The sequence below is a fragment of the Anomalospiza imberbis genome, chromosome 23 (assembly GCF_031753505.1).
Source record: "Anomalospiza imberbis isolate Cuckoo-Finch-1a 21T00152 chromosome 23, ASM3175350v1, whole genome shotgun sequence".
Lineage (NCBI taxonomy): Eukaryota > Metazoa > Chordata > Aves > Passeriformes > Viduidae > Anomalospiza > Anomalospiza imberbis.
Genome location: NC_089703.1, coordinates 4424185 through 4443268, shown reverse-complemented (window position 1 = coordinate 4443268; position 19084 = coordinate 4424185). Strand labels below are relative to the sequence as shown.

The 19084-nt window shown below is 51.2% G+C and overlaps 1 long non-coding RNA gene across 1 annotated transcript; it reads left to right on the top strand.

Annotated features, from left to right (window-relative positions):
* The first annotated feature begins 48 nt into the window (after positions 1 to 48).
* Positions 49 to 2110, top strand: LOC137461841 (uncharacterized). Its single transcript, XR_010993500.1, has 2 exons — positions 49 to 1795; positions 2019 to 2110. It is a non-coding gene; the product is annotated as an uncharacterized lncRNA (long non-coding RNA).
* The last annotated feature ends 16974 nt before the right edge of the window (positions 2111 to 19084 follow it).

The window sequence follows — 19084 nt, the reverse complement described above, 5'->3', positions numbered from 1 at the left end:
TCTTTAACCCAAGGAGGTGTCCTGGCCGTGAGCAGGTAAGTGGTGGCTCCGGTTTGCACACTGGGTGTGCAGGAGGTGATGATGGGTCACACTCAGGCTGGCCCTGCTGTGCTGCTCAGATGGATAGACAGATGGACAGACTGATGTGGGGACTGGGCAGCACGAGGAGGGCTCTTACCAGGCAGCAGGGACAGCTCCCATAGCCCCCCTTGCTCCCACAGCATCCCCCTTCCCCAGGGCACTGTGGGACAGCACGGCTGTCATCCTCACAATGCCATCTGACCTGGAAAGGGGAAAAAGCCTTCATTGGTGTCCATGTTGGCTTTGAAGAGGGATGGCCTAGGAAGACAGAGACCAGCACAGCCACCTGCCACTTGCATTCCCAGGCTGTGGCAGCAGCCTTCCCGCAGTGCCAGCACCCTCCACAACTCTCTGTGCCAGACCACAGAGGATGCCCAGCCCCAGCCCAGCCAAATCTCCAAAAGCTCCATTCTGCAGGAAAATATATAGAAAAATGGGGAGGGACAAAGTGAGCTGCTCTTCATTTTAGGGCCAAATTGCCAGTTTAAATCACTGAGACAATGTGTACAAGCGAACAGGATGCGAATGGCCTCAGAGCTGCATATATCAGCCGGAGAACTCTGTTCATTTCCAGATGCAAGTGGGATTTCAGGGCATGAAATACAGTGTTAGGTTCTCATTCCTTTCCCTGCTATTTATCACAGCCGGAAACGTACTCACCAGCCTGAGCTGTTCCAAGCAACGCTGCTGGGAGCGTGGAGAAGAAATATAGTGCTGAGCTGTGGGAGAGGGATTGGGGTGGGACGAGGCAAGCAGCCAAAGGGAAGAACCAGCATCTCTACTCCCTCCAGCACCCATTGCCCCAGCATGGAGCCAGGAGCAGCCCCTCCTGCTGCTCGTCCCACCACGTAGCGAGGGCCAGGGCACGGCCACCACGCACCATGCCCTGGGTTAAACAGTGCCACAGGTGGTCCCCAGGGCTGGAGGGGCCGTGACAGGGTCACCGTCCCCTTGTCAGCACTGGAGACTGCCAGCTCATGTCCCTTCCAGCACTGCTCAGCAGGGCGAGGCTGGAAAATGAGGCTGGAAACAAAACACCACACACTGGTGCCGCAGCGCACAGTTCTGATAAAAAGTAGGACTAAGCATTATCCAAGTTTAATTATTATAATTATACCGGGGCGAAGTAATTGCTGGGGATATTTTAAGCTTCAATCAACACGCTATTTTGAAAACCGAAGCCTTGATTTACCCAGGGCGAGGTGGTAACCATCAACAGGCACCCGTGCTGCTGGCAGCCAGAGGAGCCCACCGGCAGGGTTTATGAGCTGCTTGGAGCTTCTTGTATTAAAATAGGGATTGGGGAGGGTTGGGGGGGTGAGACAAGCAGCGGGAAGGTGGAAAGGGGTCCCCCATGCTCCACAAAACATTGTCTAGAAGCCTGGATTCAGCAACAGGATGGGCTGCAGGAGCAGCGTCAGCTTCAGGAAGAGGAGCCACGCAGGATAGGCAACCCCAGCTCGGCAGTGGCTCTGAGGAAGATTGGCTGGGGCTGGATGATGTAGTGACGCTGAAATCATTTAAGCTTGTTATGGTGGTTTCTATGGCTCTCTGGCTGGATGTAACAAATTGTCTGCATCATTTTCCAGATGGATCATTCTTAAATCATCCAGGACAGGCTTCAGGGCTCTGCGCTGAAGCAGCGGAAGGCACTTTGGTTCAATAAATGCTGGAACGGTTCTGTATCAAGTGCTATTTCTTATTAAAAGTGTAAGTACATCATCCCAGCTGATGGGTCTCACAGCCAAGATCTCCACACTCTGCACCCCTCTGAGTGCCCTTAGGTCCCCAGGGGGATGGGGGACAGGAATGGGGGGGCACATGTAGGTGCCTGTGGTGGCAGGCAGAGTGGCTCAGCGGCAGAGCAGAGGGAACACTGATGGATAAGGTTGTCCAGCAGCTCATCCCTACTCCTTGCTTCCCCCTCCACCGGACAGGTACCAGCCCCCAGCGCGTGTCCAGCTCCTGGCGGATGGCGCGGCCCAAGCAAGCCTGAACAAAACCTCTTATTAAAACTGGAATTAGCTGACCCCTCAGTGAGTTCTGCTGCAGAACAGAGGGCTTACCACTGCTGCCGTGGCTGAAGCAGCCCGTGGGTCGTGCCGAGCCCGCGGTGCCCCATGGCAGAGCGAGCTGCTGACGTGCCCGGCTCCATCACTGCACTTGGCCCGGTGAATGACGGGCGCTGAGAGAGCAGTTTGTTACTGCCAGGCAATTTGGGCTAATGAGCAGTTCGAGGCAGCGACGCCTCTCAGCAGAGATGAGTTATGGCAGGAGGGCTTGGAGAAGAAGAGCCCTGAGGATGCCGCAGTGGAGGAGACCTGCACGGCACATGTCGGCACAGCCCGTGGTGGGCTCAGCCTGTGGTGGGGCTTGTCCAGAGTGGGCTCAGTCCAGAGTGGGCTCGGCCCCAAATCTCCACCAGCCCACCTGGGATGGGCAGGGAGGTGGCTGCTCGTGACTTGTGCTGTGGACTGGCTTTCCAGTGGGATTTCTCCTAAGGACTTAGGAAGCCCATGTGGATGCAGTTCCCAGGTTTCAAATGCCAGGCTTGTATTGGATCTAATCTTGAGTATTTCTGATACTGGTAGGGACTGAGCCCCAGGGCTGGGGGACCTGCTTGTCTCTGCCAGTAGTGACATGTCTCTCTGTGTTTAATAAATGTAGCAGAATGAAATCCCCGTTGTTCCTGCTCATCTTCCAAGCATGATTTTAACTGAAAACTGACATTTATCTTAGTTCCTTGTCAGGCCAAAACAGGGACAGACTTTCTTGGGGGGTTTATTATCTTTCTCTTGCAAATTTTCAAGCGTGAATAAGTGCTGTGACTGGCGCAGAGGACGGAGGCGGGAGCTGCTCGTGGGTGTCCTGGGAGCCAGCTCCTCGCCTCAGCCACAGCAGGATGAGAGCAGGAGGGGCAGGAGCAAAAGCCCTGGTGGCACTTGGGGGCAAGGTGATATCGCAGTGTGAAGCCCTGTGTGAAGTCCATGTGACACCAAGGTCAGCAGCACCAGAGCACAGCAGGGCATCACTCAAGCAGCAACGCCAGGGGAAACACATCCACCTCCGCAGGCGAGCGTGTCCTCCCAGGTGTATTTATTGACCTGCCAGAGGGCTCCGAGGTAGCTGACCGCACTTTCCCCCTGCAGCAATTGATTCCAGTCGGCTTAGATCAGGGAACAGTTGATTTCTCTGCCTGATACTCACTCTGGCCTTCGATAACACAGTGTTTAGGAACAGATCACAGGATTCAGTGGCAGGAGCACATTGCCTGATGTGTCCGATGGACAGCACTAACAGGTATAGCCACATGTGGCCTCGAGGGTTTAGTTTCCCAGAAAAAGCCACAGTTAAGCAACACCAATTCAGCCTCTGGCTGCCAGTGTGTGTTTCCAAGCTCTCTGCTAACCCAGAAGACTGCTCAGTTTGTGGTGACATGGGGCCAACCCTGCCTGAAAACTGGGATCCAGCTCGGTCCTTTCCTCTGAGTCTCCTCTCTCTAACCTCACAAGCTCTGTGACTGGGGTGATCAGGGCTGGCCCATGCCTGGGCTGCACTGTGAGGGACACCGTGCCTTTGGTCACAGCCAGGCTCAATGTGGGCAGTCAGAGTGCAGCATCCCAGCCCAGGGCTGGCTGGCCAGGGGTGCTGAGTGCTTGCAGGTACAGAAGCCACACTGCCACCCTCCCCCCAGCACCTTTCCAATTACCAGCCCATCCTTTTCTTCTTAAAAGCCCAGCCAGTACTCTGCCCTCGCACTATAAAAAGCACAGCTTGACATTTGTTTTTCCCTATCTATTTCTCATTCGTGTTTTCCTTCTCGTTACTTCAGCCTCCACGACGATGCCCCAACCAGCAGCTCGGCACAGAGCAGTGGATTGCTGCCAGCACCATTTGTGAAATGGGTCTGTGAAGCCATGGGAAGAGCTATATCCATGTAACAGTCCATAAAGCTGTCCATTGGAGCAGTTAGCCATGCTCAGCCCCTGGGAGAGAAAAAGCCCCACAATCACCAATTTGCTTTCAATCAGCCCCAAGAGCCTCTTGGCCAAAACCATTCTGCATCCATGGATGCTGTTAATGTTTGGGCTGGTATATTTGCCCTGGCATTCTCCCAGGGGTTAAAGAGACAGGAACTCTCAAAAACTGTCCCTCCTGGGCAGACACTGGCATGCTGAAGCTTTGCTGTGACTGCATGTCCCACATTGCCTGGGCAGAAGCTGGCTCAGTGTCATTTGTCCCAGAAGCTGGCTCAGTGTCCCTTGTCCCAGAACCTGGCTCAGTGTCCAGCATTTTTCCAAGTCCGGCAGAGAGTGTGGCTGAAAACCAGGTGCCAGGACTAATAGTTTAAATGCCAATAAACCCCTTTCCCTGAGTGTTGGCAGCTTTTAGAACTGTCTGGCTTTGAGTAATTGACTCCCAAAGGCACTGAGGTCACCTCTCCTTGAAGCAGAGGGAAGGGCAGAGCAGTACTGGGCTGTGCACACATCCCAGAGCTGGCTCTGCCTGAGGGACGACTCTGCAGGATGAGAAAAGAAGCAGCCAACAGCCCAAGAAAGCTCTCTCCAGAGCCCACAGCACTGCTTAGTGCCAGGGAGACTGGGAGTGGGTGAAAAGCCCCTCTCCCAGGGGGGAGACAGCCTGCTGGCAGGGACAAAGGCAGCGACAGCTGAGTGACACCGAGCAGCAGCTGCCAAAGCCTGAGCATCCTATCCCCAGGGGGCTGGGAAGAGACTGGACAGTGCAGCCTCACTGGTGGCAACCAGCCAAAAGCCCTGGGCACATGGACAGAGCAGACAAAGCAGGGGCATGAGAGCCTCCCAAGCCACTGGAGACCACCGAGTGTTGCTGGGCCCCACTGAATGGATTTGGAGCAGTTTGGTGGCCAAGAACCGCCCTCAGTCCCACCAGAGAGGCATCAAGTGTCAGCTCATGGAGTGCCAGCCTGGCTTGCAAAGAGATGAAAGAAAAGGGGAAGTGAAGGTTCCCAAGCTCCATGAAATTCCTTCCCAGGGTCCAGCTGCAGCCCCATGTGAGGGAGCCAAGAGTGGGGATGCAGCATCGCCCGCAGGGGCAGGGCCAGTGCTGCAATTCCCAGGGAAATGAGGACATCGAGGCTGTGTTTTGAAGGTGAAAAGGATGAGAAAAGGGAAAGGGGTAGGAGAAAGAAAGAAGATGAGGCCTTGGTAGGATGCAGCAGGAACGATACCAAATGGGCACTTCTCAACTTGAGGAAAGCTTGGGAGAGCCATTAAAGACAGAGATCAGTGAAGGGGGAAATTGAAATGTTAGGGGCTGGAACGGAAAATTAGGCTCGGATAATGGCCCTGGGGTTTAAAGCACCCTCCAATAATCTGTTGTGAGGAGCTGTTAAACGCTCTCACTGGAGATGTCTTTGTATCCAGCTGCCCTGGCAAGCAAAATCCCCAGAGCTGTGTCACAATAGGCATGAGGTCACAAGGTCCTGCCAGCTTCCTGGCATTGCTGATCAGTGCTATAGATAGCAGGGTAAATCCCAGAGATGAAGGAGAGGCTGGAAATTCTTCGGCAAAGCAGCAGCAGTGAGACCCAAAGGACAGGATTCCCACAGCCCTTTCCAAAAAAAGCCACAGAAACTGTCAGGACTACTCTGGACTTGTCCCCTCTTGCCATGGTACTGCCAAGGAGATGAGGCTCGTGGCACCCACAGGCAGGCCCCACACCCAGCACTGGGGCAGCAGCAGGATTAGGGCCGTGCCTGGGAAGTCCTGCAGTTGGACTGGGGAGGTGGGATGGCTCTTTGCAATTAGGCAGAGTCAAATGCCTTTGATCTAAAATGGATTTGGACTGAAGAAGGATGTGCTTGTCCACCCGTGTGTTGGCTGCCAGGAGCACTTAGCATGGCTGGCCTCCCTCTCCCACCAGCCCTTCCAGCCAGCCAGGGCTGGGGCTGTTCCAGTAGCACCCTTGGAGCAAAAGGAGCCATGGAACAACCTGGTTTAGTGAAAGATGTCCCTGTCCATGGAAAGGAGCTGGAACGAGATGAACTTCAAGGTCTCTCCCACCCCAAACCAGTCTGTGATTCTGTGATTCTAAATCCTTCCTGCAGCTGAACGGGGCTGACATCCGCTGTCAGCACTCCCAAACACAAGTGCCCAACACTCCACATCAAACACAAGTGCACATGGAGCATGGACACAAGCACTGGAAGCTTCTGCAGACCCTCTTCCTGCTCACATGGGCTGTGGGAAGCTGAGGGAATCCTGAACATGGCACACATGGATGTGCCAGAGGCTACGGCTGGAGACAGCTGAGCCAAAGCAGAGCACTGCAAGTCAGCTCCTCTCACAGGCAGGTGTGCATGATCATAGGCAACTGCCTGTGGGGCAGGAACCTTCCAGGCTTGATTTGGCCAGGGCAGAGGTTATTTAAGAGCCAGGCAAGGAGCCAGTGCTGCCTGGGGCTCAGCCCCTGCTTGTCCTTTCTAAGGGCCCAGTGGCAGCTCATCCCTAGCAGGTATGTGGCAGTCAGGGGGAATTGCTCCTGTTTCCCAGCTGGCATCACGCACATCCCCTTCCAGCCCTTCCCCTCGTGGTGATAAGCTTGGCTTAGGGAGAAGTGCTAATCTGGCAGTTGCTATGAGACCCACTTGATGTCTTTGATGCAGTGTGGAGGCAGGTGAATCATTAGGAGGAATATCAGGTTTTCTGGCACAGCTTGAGGAGGCGCAGAAGTTTCCCAATGCTCGGTAAGATGCAAACACTGAGGTCCCAGCAGCTGGGACAGGCATAGCCTGGAGAAGCTGGGAGCATCAGCTTCTCCCTGCTACAACCTCTCCTCTTTGTGGCTTTCCAAACTGTCAGTCTCCAGCTGCTGCTGGGTCCTTACAGAACAATGTTTCCCAGAGTGGATTCTGAGGAGGGGCGAGCTGAGGATGTGCTTTGCTCTAATTCTGGCACCCTCTCTGCCAGCTGAGCCTGCTCCTGGGCTGCAGCCTGGGGCTCCCAGTGCTTGTGGCTCTCCAAAGCAACTGCAGACAGAGAGAGCAGGGAATGACATCTAGGAGAGTTGAGAATGCTGCCAGGAGAGCCAGAGCTACTGCAGTGGAGGCAAGGACAGGGTGCAGCTCATTCCTCCTGGTCCTGGCATTTACCACAATCAAGATCACCAAGCTGGGGTCCCAGCTGTGGTGCTGCACCCTGCACAGTAATTTATGTAACTGGGGGAAGGAACCAGCACAGCAGAAATTTTTAATTATGTATTTGACTGGAATAGTCTCAGTTTGAGTTCATGCAACGTTGGTTAGTTACCTCAGATAATTAGAAATTTTACAGATGGATAAAAAGTTTATAAAGCACTGAAAAGGGTAGGGCATTTGGGATGGAGATATTTGGTCCCTCTGCTTGTTCTGGAGAAGGGAGGTGCTTTTTGGGCTTTCCAGGGAGTCCCAGTTGCCATTGGCCCCTGAAGGTGGTTCTGCTGGCAGCTATGGCCCTGCTCCCTCCATGCACGGGCTCCTTGGCCAGGGACACAGGGTTCAGTGTAAGCCACTGGTTGAACCCAGGCATTCCCTCATAGGAATGTTCAGTTCAACACAAGCTGTAGTAATTAATGGTAATCAACAGGGCCTCAAGCTGGGGATGGATGGTTGTCCTGGCAGCAGGGATTTGGATGGTCCAAGACCAGAAGATGGTGAATTTGGAGAGCTCATGGTACAAATCCCCTGGTATTTGTCTACAGACCCTCAAGTGCTAATTCAGGTTTTGTCAGTGAGGTGTTTTCCCCCTAGTATCCCTTTACTGAAGGGAGCAGAGGTTCAGGGAGGATGTTAATGATCATCTTGACATTTTTAATGTAACAGAGAGAAGTGTTTGCTCCCTCCGTGAAAGCCCTGGAGATGCTGAGCCGGTGGGTGCTGCTCTGCTGACGGGTGCAGCCTGCAGTGCTGTGGTCCTTGGGGGAAGAGGGATTCAAGGAGGGAAGCATTAAAAAAGTACCTGTTGTGAAGGAGTGGAACAGCATGGGCCATTATTTACTTTCAGGGTAATAGCTCAGCAGGGCAGCAGCTGAGAGGTGTCTCAGGGCGGCACATGGGGAATAAAACTGATGGATGCTGCATTTCCCTGACATGCGGGGCTCGTGGTGCAGGGACAATGCTCCTGTGAGCAGGCACTGGCAGGCTGCTGGGGCTGGAAACCTGGGGGGAAGCAGCCCTGAGCCCCCAGCAGAGGTTTTGGCTGCTTTTGACCCCAGGATCTCCTGGGACATCTGGTGCCTGGCTGGGCTGATGTCACACAGGGTCCCCTCTGGCTCCTCGCAGGCACCCAACACTCCTGCATGGGAAGCAGCTCTCCTCCTTGAGCACCCCTGCCAGGATCCCTCCCTGGACAAATGAATGTCTATACAATTTAAATTCTTTTTTTAAAGGCTGTGTGATGACTACATTTGGTGCTGTTAAATAGGAAGAGTTGCCATGAGTGAAGGGTTAAGTACGTGGTGGCTCAGGCAGATGTGAAGTCTCCTCACAAGCATGCAGCCTTACAAATGGAATAAAAGTGGTTTTTTAAAGTGTTTGAAATCAGTTTTGTTTATATAATCTGACAAGTTATTATGCGCAGTCCTTATCTGGCTTCATGATTTATGGGAAAGAACCTCAAATCTATATTTAAAATTACTATTAAACACAATTTTTTGCCTCTTCAGCTGAGATAGAAGCACCATTAGCAGTTGTTGCCCTGGAGCTCAAGTACTTCATTAGTTTAGGAAAATTAATTTTTTTCCATTAAATCATCCTAAGATCCTGATGCTATATTTGCTTGTAAATGTTCAATAATAATAATAATTATTAAGAAAAATAAGGTTCAGCTAGTTGTGATCTTTGATTTCTCTTTTCTTTAAGCTCCTGGGGGTGTGTGGCTGTGGGTTGAGACCAAGGGGATGCCACTGCCACAGGGGCAGGTGTGTGTGGGCAGACTGAGACCTGGTAATGGAGAAGGAGAAGAAAAGGCCCATCTGGTTCAGAGAACTTCATCTTGTTCAGTTTATTGTAATGATCTTTCAGAGCATTACTGGGAAAGCTGGAATTTCTGTGGCTCAGCTCTTGGTTCAGCTCCTGTCCTGGGCACTGTGATGCTGGGTGGTGGGAGATGCTCTGGAGGATCGTGGTCCTCCTGTTCTCCATCCATCTGCTGCTCCAGTCCTGCAGATAAGTGGCTTTTCAAGTGCAGATGAATCTGAATTCATTTGGCTTTCTCTTCATGAGCCCAGAGAAATGCCAAAGCCTCTTCTCATGTCTCAGCTACTTCTGCCAGGTTTGAGCTCGGCTAGGAGGCAAGTTTCTGTTTTCATGCTCCTCCAGCTTCAGAACAAAAGAGCTGATGGCAGTTGTGCATGCATACACATGTCCTGTTCCCACCTGGAATATTAATTTATACTGAATTCAATCACATTTTGTTACATCTTCCTAGTTGAACTTTTCCCCCCTTCTTCAACACTATTCCTACATTTTGATTTTAAAGTTGCTGGAATTGGGGTGCAGATCCCCTCCAGGGGCTTGTGTCTCTCCAAGGATGCTGCAGGCATCATATCCACAATCACATAAGGATTGAGCTGAACAGGGAGGCAGTGACTCTCCAGAGAGCCAACCTGTGCAGTGGGATTTATGTAGAGATTCAATTATGGACAGCACAGTAAATTTCTCTTTAACAGAGCCTTAAATATTCACTGGCAATATTTACATAAGCATTGTAACAGCTGTGGAGGAGTCATTAAGAACTACTCACGGAGATAATCTCGATTTTAAAATTCCTTTAATGTGCATTTTCAGAGAGATTACAGCCACAGCTATCTGGTCAATAAAAAGCCTTCCTCCACAGGGTCTGCAAGCAGACTGGAAGAACAATCAAAAATAACCAGGCAAAAGTATCTGGACTGAGCTGGGGTTTTTTTCTGGCTCCTGTTCATTTTTTTGGCAGCCAAATGCCATTCCAGGGGGCTGTCATGTGTGGCAGTTAGACACCAAAGCTGTGCAATCAACCACACACCATCAAATAACCGATGGCCCCAGTGAAAGGTTTTCTTCATCCAGCTCAGTCCCTGCAGTTATTCATGTTTCTGAAGAAATGCAATAGGGATTCCCCTCTTCCCCACTCCTGCACAAGGCATTTCCAGGATGTTCTGCAGGAGCTGCTGCCGTGGCCAGTTACAGATCACTGAGCTGTTTCTGGGGCAGGTTCGTTGTTGTAGGTTGGTTTGCTTGGTTGGTTTGCAGTTTTAGAACCATCCTTGGTATCTCCTGCTGAAACCCTGCCCTTGGTACCTTTGGCTCAGCTGCTGCTGCTTCTCTGTCTTGTGTACAAATTTTAATCTCCTCAGAGCCTTGTCCGAGATCCCTGTGCAAGAGTTTTGCTCCATGGCTTCTCCAAGAAGAGCCAGGTTCCCATCTGAGAGGAGATGGAGACACCCAATTTCCAAAGGCTCTCTCACCATTCGGCAATCAGGCAGTGTGTGACAGAAGCTGAACATACTCTAAAGGCTGGAAGATGCCGACTCCTTCTCCTCCTCCAGCAGCTCAGTTGGCCGAGTGTGACAAGATGCTAATTTGAGCTGGCAGCAATTCATGTTCACTTTGGAGGACAACAAGGCATTGGAGAATAGGCAGGAGCAGAGCTCGGCTGGAGAGTGGCTGTGAGGCGCGGGGAGGACCGGGGCAGCTGCTCACAGTGGATTCCCGGAAAAGGACAGATTAAGCTGCTGGGCTCTACCCTCTTATTAAGAAATATAAGGTTCAGCTATGGTTTCCTCTTCTCTTTAAGCTCCTGGGGATGTGTGGCTGTGGGTTGTCCACCTGCAGGTGGACAAAAGCCTTTCTCCAAGGCTTTGGGAGCTGCTGGTTTGTGTTTTCCAGGAAGGGAAGGAGTGGGAGATAAGGGGCAGGAGGCTGATGTTGACAAGGGCAGTGTCTTCTGCAGACTGTTCCTTGTGCAGATGGCCTAGCAGGGCAGCAAGCACGGTCAGTCTGCACAAGACCCACGTGCAACCCTCTGGCAGAGCTGACACAGCAGCACGAGCCTTTTCTGCCTCCCCTTAATCTCACAAAATGGGAAGATTTCGGTCAGAGCCATCAAGAGATAATAAATATGGATTGTGTTGTTTTATGAGTTTCCCACTCGGAACAGTACTTTAAATTAAGCACTGTAAAGCTCAGCTGAACATGGTGAAAGAACAATCTAGGGTTGAACTGAATGTACAATTGCCTTTCCCTTTCCTTTCCCTCCTTCCTGGTCCTGGTAAATCCAGCACATCAGGAACTGCAGTCGGGAGCTGTCCCTGGTCCCGTGCGATGCTCTGGGCTGAGTTCTGGCAGAGATTGGCCCCAGCTGCTCACCTCGAATATTTCCATGGAGTTTTACATTGCAGCTTAGCCCCAAACCTGCCCATTGAGAGCTATTTCAGTAACTCTGCTCTGCCTCCGCATCTGCAAAGTTTATAGAATAAACCTGTTTGGCACTGGGGCTGGTTTGGAATGGCTCTGCAGGAGCAGCCCTGCTTCCCTGAGCCAGGAATGTTTGGTCTGAAACCTCTTTAGTCCCATGAACTTTCTCTGCCTCCCAGGCTGGGGTCTGGACCTGGCAAGTAGCTCTGCACTCAGGGACTTGCTCTGGAACAAGCCCAGATGCAGCAAAAATGTGTTTCCTACTCAGGCAAGCCTGGATTTCCTTCTGCTTCCCTCTGCCCCAGCAAATTCTGCTTCCAGCAGTGATGTCCCAGAGCCACTGAGCAGAAGTTCCCTGGCCTGTGGAGAGAAGGTTTTGATGGGGAGGCTGCTGCCTTGAGCTGCTCCTGGGGATGGGGATGGCAGCCAGGGGGTTTTCCAGGAAACCCTGGGTCTGTCTGCGCACTGCTGTGGGGATTCTGTGTGGTGCTGCTGGGAATTCCAGTGCTGTGTCCACCTGCAGGTGGACATTGGAAATCTGGCTCCATTCACCAGCTCCAGGAGTGGTTTGGGTGCCATATCCCTGCTCTGAGGTTCACTGCAGGCAGTGGGGGCATCTTTTCCCACATCCCACTGCAGAGGCTCACTCATTTTTAAGACCCTGCTTTCCTACGCCTGCTTTACTCCGAGCCAGATTTCCATCCCTGGCTCCATAGAAACCGCAGTTTTCCTGGGCTGTCAAATATTGTTTTGCCTGTAATCCCAGAGGAGACAAATGAAAAATTTCAAAGTAAACACTTGCCAGTAGGTGTAGGGGAGAGGAGCCAAGACCCTCCAGATATTTTCCCTCTCTGCCAGGACTATACATGCTCCTTTTAATTTACAGAGGTATTTATAGCTCCTTCCTTCCTTTCCAATTATTGCCATGAGAAAATGGTGGAGGGGAAGAGAAAGCAGGAGGGAACTGACTCTGAAGTCTGTCAATGGGGCATTTCCTCCTTCCTGGTCCACTGTGGTCCCTCCTGCAAACATTCAAGGCTGGAGCATGTGCCACAGCCTGGCCAGGGCGAGAGAGGTATCCTGGTGCTCAGGAAGATCCAAAAAGTGCTGGCCTAGGTGTTGCCTTCTCCCCTGCAAGAGAAGGGAGCTAGAGAGGGGGAGCAAAGGGCAGAAAACAAGCTGTGATTGCAGCTTGTGGTTGTATTTGGTTTGTAACAGCCAGAGCAATAATCGTGTTTGTGGACCCGAAAAGGGAAGGGAGACAAATGGCTTAATTTGGATCAATATTAATTTTATGCAATTTAACTTTTTATTACAGCAAATCATTCAATTATCGTTCTAGGGATCCATCAAGGAAGAAAAAAGCCCTTTTAGCTCAGAAAATACCCAGTTGACTGGGGAAGGTGTTTGTGGGCTGAGGGAATTTTTTATTGCTTCATGTTTGATCAGCCGCATGTTTCTGTGTGGAAAGAGCCAGTGCCTGCAGGAGCAGCAGCAGCTCTGCAGGGATGGGAAGCAGGGATCACTGCCAGGATCCCTGTGGAGAGCAAGGGTCAATGAGGCACCTGAACCTCTGCTTCATTGCTGGCTCTTTTGAAGCAGCCTCTAATCAGGAAAATGTCTGAAAATTTAGGAATTACACCCCTGGCATTTGCTTAGAAAGAAGCAGCAAGAATCCATGCCCCTTGTCCTCTCTCCGAGGAGACATCCATGCGACAAGTAATTAAACTGCTGTGGGCTAATGAGAAGCCTTGTTGGCATCTCTCAGGTCCTGCCAGGGCATTGTGACCCACGGGCTCGGGGCTGACATAGATGCTCTGCTCCAGCCCCAGCCTCTGGTGAGAGCGGGCAGGGCTGAGGCAGGGACCTGAATAACTTTCTGGTTTCACTGAAACAAATGATGCTCGTAAATTGATCAAACCACTCTGGTTCCATGGTGAGTTTCACATCTCCCACCGACCTTTCACAAACACTCAAAGGCTCCTGTGGACAAACCCAATCTTTTCCTTACAAGTCTGAGCGAGGTGCTGCCGATTTTGCTGAGTTGAAAGACTTGAGAAGGTCGTCAAAACTGGTACTTGCTTGGTTTCAGCGATACCCCAGCACCCTGCTGGTCCCAGTGAGGCTCTTCCAGTGGGATGTGGGGGCTGGGCAGTGCATTCTTGGCACATCCTCGGAACGTGCTGTCTTGATTTGGCATGGAAGCCCAATTCCTGCATTTGTCCCAGGGAGATGTGGCTGACAAATTCAGAGTGTCGGCATCCTCTAAAGTCATTCAGTGTGAAATGCTGTGAAAGGAGCTCTCACAAGTGCCTGGTTTAGCTCTTTCTCTCCTCAGTCTGCAGAACCACCTCACCAGTACAAAGACGTTAACTGGGAGCCACTGGCACCACTTTCACGCACACCAAGGACGCAAAGTGTTAAACACAGCATTTATCTCTCTGAAAATTGGTACAGGCTTTGAACATTGATTTTTACCTTAGGGCTAACGTGTTACTTTGGGGAAAAGGCTGTAGAATAAAGGATGTTTTGATCTGTTTTGCTTTAACCTTTTTAAATACATCTCAAGCACAAATGCTGACAGCTCGTTTGTTGCCCGTTTTTGATCGCCTGCAACGCTGGGAGGAAGAGTGGGGGAGATCAGAAGGACAGAGGGGTCACTGCTGCCTCCAGCAGCTCGGGCCACAGGCTGGGGCTCAGCGTGTGCCCACTGGCCTTGGGGTCCTGCGGTGGGGATGGCACTGGGCTGATGCTCAGCCTGCAGCTGGAGGGACCAGCTGTGACACAGCGTGGTGACCAGGCACAGCCACGCACAGCCAGTGTGCTGCCTCAAAATTGATCTCCTCTACCTCCAAGCACCAGGAACGTGGTGCATCTCTCAGGCTCAGGGCCCTCAGCATCCCCCACCAAAAGGGAAGTGCCTGCAGGGACCTGGGGATGTTCACCATGTTCAAACCCAGTGAGAACTGGGAGCCATCGCTGGCCTCCCACCAGGTGCTGTGGCCATGTCCCAAAGCTGCATGTGGGGCAGAGCCCAGGGATGGGGCAAGTTCTGAGTCCACAAAGTCATGAAGAAAAACCTGCCTTTGGGTCAGGTCCTTGCAGAGGGCACCTCTCCCTGTGCTGACACAGAGACGCTCAGGCATTGTTCCAGCCAAAGATTTTTGGCAGGAGCAGCAGGACAGCCAGAATAGCTCCTGCTTTCTGCACAGGCCTGAGGGAGGTCTGTCTCTCTTACTTCTTTCTGAGAACCACAGAGAAACCCATCAGAGACAGATGTCCGAATTTTAAGGTCATTTGTTCCCTTTTTTTTACAGTAATGTATTAGCTGAGCAGAGCAATACTTGGTTAAGTGCCTTAGGACAGCAGAGCTGTTTTAGGGAATTGGCTGAGAGATACTATCTCTCCCTTAAAGTGCAATAAATAAATGTACTTTCTTCAAAAAACATGGGGAATCTGTGCCATGAATCTTCCAGAAAGTTAGAAGGCCTTTGAAGCATCTGGATTGAGACATAATCACTCATGTTGCACATTTAAAAACAAGCAAACCGGGAAACCAAACTGCAAACCTTTCCTTCATGTGCAAAAGTTTGGGAAAGTTTCATTTGTCAGGGTGAGTGATGGCAGAGAGGGCCCAGCCCTGTGCCCAGATCTGCATAACGATTGCATTAGGGGAAAATGTATGGGTTTGTAACATCTTTCACATGCTCTACTAAATTCCTTGTGTTTTCCGCCACATTCTTCACAGCGCTGGGTTTGTGGTGTTGTGTAACACCTCTGGGACATTTATGGATGAGCTCCTGGTGCCATGGGAGTGATGCATGGCCCCAGATGCTCTGCCCTCATGCCATGGCAAGGGAGGATCCAGCTGCTGTGCTGGTGTGGGAGTCCCTAGGGAGCCAAATCGGCAGCCAGAGGGACAGGGGCTGGGAGCAGACACAGGGTAAAGACCCCAGCACCACGACAGATTCAATGCTGTGATGGAGGCAGTGCCACTTGTGCTGAATGCTCAGACTTCAGCTGGATCTGATTTTCACAGATGCCATTTCCCTTGCAGGAGGTCCCAAGCATCCATCTCCTTGGCCAGAGTACCCCTGCTGCAAGCCAGGGCCGGGACAGAGAGCCTGGCGAAGGGCTTGCCCTGCATCACAGCCATCTCTCAATGACCCTATTCATCAGCAAACACAAAAACAGAGAACACAACCAAGCAGGAGTTTTTCAGGACAAAGCAAGCCAGCACATAAGACTATTTGGAAATAAAACTTATTTGGAATTCATTGTTCCCTTGCAGCAAATCTCACTTTTAAGGTAAAAAAGCCTTTTGACTAAGTGCAAAAGCTTGTTCTGTGTTCTTCTGTAAAGAAAAACGTGTGATTTGTGTTGCTTTTAGTGCAGAGCCCTCCCAAACCTACACAGAAGGACTGTGGGTGGACTCTGGAGATGCCACGGGCGGCTCCATCCTCTTGCCCAGCAGCACAGTGTGCTGAGTGCAGCGTCTGCTCAAAAAGTCCCAAAAATGCTCCTGGGGAGCCCAGAGAACCCTGCTCCAGGTCTCAGCAGCTGCCCAAGACTGGGATCACATCAAGCACTTCCCTCCATGGTCATTCCACCCCAATTTCACTTGAAATGCGGCAGAGGTCACAAATTCCAGAGGAAACAGCCTGGCATCTCTTTCCCATGAAATCTCCCCAAAAGGAGGCAAAGCAGCCAATTATTTTGGATATCTCTGCAAGGTTCCCACAATGTGTGTGGCCTGTCCTTGGCCACGACTGTGCTTTTGTCCCCACTCTGCTAGGAGAGTGCTGCTCCCCACCAGCACCCAGGGAGCATCCAGCTGGATCATGATGGGGTTTGTAGCCTGAAAAAGGGACGAACCACAATTTGTTGTGTCCACAGTTCTCACTCTCAGTGGTGCTCACCATCCAGAGGCAGCAAAGTGCACAAAAACTCTGCGGGTCAAGTGGAACAAGGTGAAACAGCCCCTTCCCAGGGCTGCAGTTGCCAGCAAGTTTCACTCATTTCAATAATAGAAAAACACTTAAGTGTATTCCTGACATTTTCACATCAAAACATAATTATGTTTCACTATTCAAATATTTAGAAGGTAGTTCTTAACCGATCCTTGCTCCATTAATTTTCCCTATTAATTATGTATAGATTTATAAATAGCAATATAATTAATATTTAACAGTATTTTTATTAGAGAATTTCAAAAGCTTATTGAAAATTTGCATATCTGAAGCCCTACCTTTTAAGTGGAAGGACAGTTTGCTGCTTCATCTTCTTCCTGGCTCTCTGTCTTATCAGCTTAAACACTGGCCACACTTCTCCCAGGGGAGGTATTTTTAGTTCGAGGTTTTTGCTTTTTCATCATCATTTGTAGTAGGATATATAATTGGGTGCTGCTAATTACAGCTGATCCCATGCAGGTTTTATTCCCAGGTGGGAGTCTGGGCGAGGGCTGCGCCTCTGCCCCGTCCTGTCCCAGGGGAGTGCTGCACCTGAGGCTATGGCCGGGAAATTAATCAACGTGAAGCTGATTGAATTCCTCCTGGGAGGGCTCAGAACAGCCTGGCGATGTCCTTCTGACTGCCTGCAGGCTGGGATGGCCACAAGGCTGGCATGTGCTGGCTGGGATGGCCACAAGGTCAGGTCCCTGCTGGCACAGGGGCTGCCCTCCTGCCCCGCTCATCTCCAAGGTCCTTCTCTCCATAACCAGTGCCCACCAAGGCTGAGCTGCCAAGGAACCCCAGCGACTCCGTGCTAGGCTGTGCCATTTGAAGCCCAGCAAGGAAAACAGGTGATGACAAAAGAAGGAGCTTGCCCCAGCAAGCAAACGCTGGGTGCCCAGATGCCAAGGGGGTGACTCAGCACAGATCCTCCCCGCTGTGCCAGGTGCCACAACGCAACCCATCTGCGTATTTGATTTGTGATGCCTTTTACTTTTCTGATGGCATTTCCCTCACCTGAGTGCCGTAGTCCTTGCCTTGGAGCATTGGCACAGGCATTTCTCAGCCTGGTCTTGCTTTACTCATCACTTCCTCGCTGTTTTCTGAGACGAAATTCCAGGGTTTTTTGCAGATTTTCTGCAGAGTGTAAGGTTATCCCAGTGCTGCTACCCCAGTAGCAGCCCTGACTGCTGCGTTCCAAGCCTGTGTTATCCCAGCAGGGTTATCCCAGCACTGTTATCCCAGTGGTGGTCCCCAGGCCCTGGGAGCAATCCATGGCTGCGCTTACACCTCCCGTCTTGCGTCGCTCCCAGTCTTCCATCACTTTGCTGAAATCTGTGTATGGTGATGGCACTTGGGTCATCAAGATTAATAACAGTAGAGTTCTGCCGGCGTTTAGTCAGGGAAAAACACCTGGAGCTGCTCTTTTATGACTGATTAATGAGGGGGGGGAAAAACACCATGGTTCTAATTGGCATTTGAGTTCTTTCTGAGTTTTAACATTCATGCTATGCAAATATATCAATTCCTAACAATGTCTAACAAGATCATTTGAAAATGAGTTTCCCTGGGGGATTGCAATCACGGCTTTGGGAAAGGCCTGAGCCTGTTTGCCTTCCATGTATTTACAGAAGGTGACAAAAAAATACTATCTCCTGTTGGATGGCTGATGCACTTCCATCAGGTTCAACCCAGGCATGGGGGTGACCCCATCAGCCCCCACCTCAGTTGTTGCCCACACTGGAGTGTTGGAAGACGTTTTCCATCCAATGCTGTGTTTGGTGTCTAATTCTGAGAGCAGCAATGGTCTCCTGGTCATTTCTGACCTTCATCTTCACACCACCCTTTTCCTTCATCTCTATTTGCTACAACCTTCCAACAGGAACCAGCAATGCTGTCCCAACAGCTTGGAAGAGGAGACTCCAGCCCTCTCCTCCCTGCCTAGCACCAGATGTGTCAGCAGAGGGAACAGAATTGCCCATAATTAATTTATCCTCATGAAAAATCCATGTCTGACTCCAACTAAGAGCTGATGTTCAGGGTGTTGCATAACTTGGCTCCGTGAGGGAGAAGAGGGACCCACCAGTTCTGCCTCAGCAATGTGAGGTGTTCCCAGGGGTCTTGTTTACACCGAAGTGGTAAAACAAGTCCTCGACACACTTTAATGTGCTAATTGGGGGTTATTACGGCCCTTTTTATTTACGATTAGATTACGAATGTAATACTCTGTCTCATTTTGCTCTGCACTAAGAGCTGTGAAAGGATGGTAATTACCTCTCGTGTAAACCTATACTTAGATAGAAAAAATGACGTGTGAAATGAAAGGCCTGAAGAAACGGCATAATCTGTGTTTGCTTTGCGCAGACGTGCGGGAGACGCGCCCGCTCCGCTCCTGGAAGAGCGCGGTGTTCCTGCAGGACCCACGGCCCACCCACCTTCCTCCTGTGCCCTTCATATTAAGGTGGCCCTTTTTGGAAATGCTGGCTGGGAGGGCATGAATAATTCATCAGCAGCACACAGAGCACACCAGACAGATTTTGCCTCAATTTCCCTCCTGTTTGGAATTCTGTGTGCCCAGGCCATCACTGCCTGCCCCAGAGCCTGTCAGAGGCTCCAGAGGAGACCGAAATGTCCAGAGAGC